We start from the raw sequence: 4648 nt of genomic DNA on the forward strand, positions 1-4648 counted from the left end.
CATCCATCCATCCATCCATCCATCCATCCATCCACACATGCATCTATTCACCCAGCCATCCATCTCTCCCTCTTTCCCTCCTCCTATCTGTCTCTCTGTGGTTCCTGTGTCCATCAATCCTTCCATTCTCCTCCTTCCTACCATTGTGCTTAATTCGATAGCACCTAACAACAACAGCAAGCGGTACCAACTCACAGTGACCGTATGAACAATAGATCTGAACCCTGTCCTGTACGATCCTCCTCTTCTCTGACATGCTGGAGCCTCATGCTGCTGTCACTGTGTCGCTGTGTCAGTCCACCTGGTTGAGGGTCTTCCTCTTTCTTTGGCCCTCTACCTTTCCCAGCGTGTCTTTCTGAGGACTTCTGACAATGTGCCCACATCTGTGAGACAGAGTGTCACCATCCTCAGGTCAAGGGCAGGCTGGGAGTGGCAGAGCTTGTGTGTGGTTTGTCCATCCATCTTCAGAGCAGCTGGACTCCTGAGGGTCTCTGCGCTGTCAGACCTGGAATGTAAACCCTCACGTGCGTCCCTGGTGTGGAGGCCACAGCGTCCCCCCGACACCGCTGGCGGCTCTCTGCCCTTGTCTGGAGGTAAGTTTCTTTTTGCCAACTGCCCCTATAAACTGCCTCCATCTTCCTCCTTGATAAGCTCCCAGGAAAGGGTAAGCTTTTGTTAAAAAATGAGATCCCCAAACAATACCCTGAGGTAACGTCTAGTGACCCAGCCTCTTCCTTCACACTGTGGGTTTAAGGCCCGTCCTGCTGTGATGAGTGTTGGTGAGGAGTGTCATGCAGACAAGCGGTCCAGTAGATGGAGGGCCAGGCTGACCAACAGTCTTGTGGGATCCCCCTTTCGGTTTTTGTGAGCGATGCTGTGAATATCAGTGGACACATCTCTGTGTGGACACATCTCTGCGTGGACCTGCATTTTCTTTAAAGAGCTCTGCAGGTGAAGCAGGCTAAGTGCTAGACTGCTAATAAAAAAGTCGGTGGTTCGAACTCACCAGGTGAAGGAAGAGGAGACCATCTGGTTCTGTGAGGACGAGGCCTTGGGAGCCCTGTGGGCAGTTCCACTCTGTCCTGCAGGGTCTCTGTGAGTGGGAGTGGACTTGGTGCTGGTAGGTTTGATTTTTTGCTTCTTGGGGTGCAGGGGTTGCCAGCCCCCCAGCTGTGTCCGGCAAGGAAGGTCTGGTGAGCTGCTCCTGTTAAGATGACAGCCTACAATGCCCCATGGGGCAGCTCTGCTCTGCCCTCCAGGGTCACTACAAGTCAGAGCCGCAGTGTCCAGCATTGTGCAGATGCTTTGGCCCACTGGGAATTGGATGCATGAACAGAAGAATGGACAGGGTAGTGTCAGATGGCCTCAGCTAGGGGCTCTCGGGTGCAGGTGGTCCAGTGGTCAACTACATCACCAGCTCTTCCTATGATGTCCCTCATGGGAGGCGGCAGAGTGGGACTTACCTGGACATTAGAACTTGAGTGGATAATGACATGTCTTCTCAGAGGCCCCCTGACTTGGTATGAGCTCTCGGTGCAGGGTGCTGCCACCTTGCTCATGTCCATCTCCAGTACTCCCCTCTGGTGCTGGACCCGGCTCCTGCTGGCCCACTGACTGACCTGGCTCGCTGGCCTGTGCTCCAGGTCAAGCTCTGTCCTGGGTGCCTGTTCTGCCCCTGTCACTCCTTGTGTCAGGAGTAGACCTCTCAATGTGCTCTCCTCCTCCCAGGCCACTCTGGCCGCCTCCCGGTCACCACCTGGGTGTTCGGACCCTAGGCTCACAGCACAGCTGAACGCCTAACCTTCAAAATGTGTTCTTGGGAGGTCCTCTTGGTGTCTGAGCCCCGGAAGCTGCCCAGTGCACCCAGAAAGACCAACCCAGCCCCTGTTCCCACAGTACCCTGTACACACGTCACTTCCAGTTCCAGCCCTGGTGGCCTCTGGCTAAGCTCTCAGATGCCAACTCAGAGGTTGATGGCTCAAATCCACCAGCTGCTCTGGGTGAGAAAAGCCTTGACAATTTGCTTCTGTAAAGATGAAAGCCAAGCCCAGCAGAGCAGAGCAGAACAGAGCAGAGCAGGGCAGAGTGGAATCACACAGGGAGGCGGTGGGGCAGGCAGACCTACTGGGGGATCCCCAAGGCTGTCCTCTCCACAGGGTGGAGAGCCCGTCTTTAGCCCAGGGAGCAGCTGGAGCCTTGGAAGCAGCTGAGCTCTTGCGTGCTTTTCTGGGGCCTCTTGATGTCGCAGTGTTAAAGCAAACACCTAATCAAAACAGTTGCTGTCAAGCTGATTCTGCCCCTCATAACCCGGCAGGACAGGGCAGCTGCCCACAGCGTCTCCAGCTGCAGAAGTGACTGCCTCGTCTTTCCCATGCCCAGGGGCTGGTGGGCTTGATCCGCTGACCTTCGGTTTAGCAGCCCAGTGCCTTATCCACTCTGCCGCCAATGCTCTTCACAGAGATTACCACCCAGCACACCGGATGAGTGGTTCTACCGGCCACTGGGGTTGCTGGGAGTCACTGTCGACCACATCAGCAGCTGGGAATGCAAAGGGCAGCCTGGACACTCGCTGGCCTCAGAGCCAGACTCCAGCTGTCCTGCCTGCTGGCCAGAAGGTGGCGCCCTTCCACGCCTTATGAGCTCTGAGCGCAAGCGAGCAGAAAAGCCCTGTTCTGTCCTCAAAATGCTCAGAGCAACGGTGGTGAATGATATAAGACAATGGATATGAGCAATTGTGTAAAACACAAAGTCCAAGTGCAGAACGTGAGGTATGTGAGTGATTACATATGACCAATAAAAGGAGTGAAAAATTGCTGCTTTAGGGTCAAGGGAAGGTGAGGGGCTCTGGACCTGCAGTTTAAAGAAATAAAGGCCAGAAGCAAAGTGCTGAGTGGACTGAGCTGGGAGTGGCCCTTCTCCATGGGAAGGGCTGTGGAGGCGTTTGTTCAGGGCCCTCTGTGAGGGGCTCTGGGCTGGGCCAGCCGCACATCCACCCGCACGAGACCCCGGCTAGCTCTGCCCACTCGGCCTCGGTTTCCTTACCCGAGAAGCGGGGACAAGCCCGGCCCTTCTGTCAACACTGTCCTGTCGGACCCCACTCCTGCTGACCGGCCAGCAGGCTTTCTAGGCTGAGTGTCCTGAGGGTTTTCGGGAGCCTGTCCACCCGTCTCCCCCTTAAACCTCTGGATGAAATCTCCCAGGACACCAGCGCCCCCATACTGGGAGATGTTCTGGGGGAGCACGGGGCCCAGTAAGGGCTGGGCTCACCTGGAAAAGCTTCCTGGTGAGATGATGGAGGCGGCTTCCAAGCCGGAGCCCCTCGCCGGTCCTGACTAGTGCTTTTCCAGTGTCCTGTGTGTCCATCTTGAGGCAGGACACTACAGGGGGTCCCAACTGACCACCCTCCACAAACCAGGGACAGTGAGTTTTGACTAAGGGCGCAGCCCCAGGCCCTGCAGGAAAGCCTCTCTCAGGCTCCCTGGCGCATTGAAGCTCTGTTTACAGGAGGCTGTGGTCTGTTAGATGAGCCCTGGGCAGCGTGTTACACGTCAGGCTGTTGACTGAAAGATTAATGGTTCAAACCTCTAGCTGCGGCTCAGGGGAAGATGGGCAGCCTCCTCCACAGCCTCAGAAAGCGGGTGGGGTCACACGGTGGGCAGGGCTGGGGGTCTGGGTTTGGGTGGCTTGTCCGTTGGTTGGTTGGGGTCACGGTGGGCAGGGCTGGGAGTCTGGGTTTGGGTGGCTTGTCGGTTGGTTGGGTGGGTGGGGTCACGGTGGGCAGGGCCGGGGGTCCGGGTTTGGGTGGCTTGTAGGTTGGTAGCGTGCAGCGCTGTCGAATCACAGCCGGCTCATGGCTGACCGTCCAGCGGCTTCTCAGAGGCTTTGAGCCACACAGAGGGGCAATGTCTGCCTTTCCCCACGAAGCGGCTGCTGGATTCAAACCTCCTGCTTTTGTGTGGGCAGTGCAGCTCCTTACCACTAGGCCGCTGGAGCTCCCTGAGAGTGCTGTAGAGTTAGGGAAGGTTAGGAGGATGGTCAAAAGGGGCAAAGGAATCACATGACCGGTCCTTAGTGCCATAAAGCAAGGCCTATGCGTGAAAAGTGATATGACTCATAAGCCTTCACTTCACTCAATTAAAAACCAATAGATAATTGGATGACGAGGACAGTGAGGGGCGCTGTAACCCACAGCAGCACCCCTGAATCCACCAGCGGCTCGGGGGGAGACCGGCCCCTCCCCTCGTGCATTTACCGCTTTGAAAATCTGCTGGCGGGTCGACCAAGAGGGGATTCCAACGTGACAACCGTGAGCTTCGTGGGCTTCAACTTTGGTGAAGGGAGAGGGTAGTTACACTAACCAGTGGTAGCCAGTGCTGTCAGAGATGTGTGCCAATCACAACAGGGGTCACAGGCGGGGGATTCATCATGGGGTCGTACAGTTTGTTGGGGGGGTTGAGGGAAACTGGAAGAAGGTGGTCTGAAAAACAATGTATTCAAATTTTGTAAATAAACTAGTAAAATAAAAATGGGGGTCACAAGGACACAAAATGGGTGTGCACGTAGGAAATGGGGCAGACAGACTTGCTCAATGCAGGGGGGCCACAGACCTTCAATTTAGTACAGATGTGGTCACCGGGGGGGGGGGGCA

The sequence above is a fragment of the Elephantulus edwardii genome, unplaced genomic scaffold, assembly GCF_000299155.1.
Source record: "Elephantulus edwardii isolate Elephantulus edwardi_28Jun2011 unplaced genomic scaffold, EleEdw1.0 scaffold00072, whole genome shotgun sequence".
Taxonomy (NCBI): domain Eukaryota; kingdom Metazoa; phylum Chordata; class Mammalia; order Macroscelidea; family Macroscelididae; genus Elephantulus; species Elephantulus edwardii.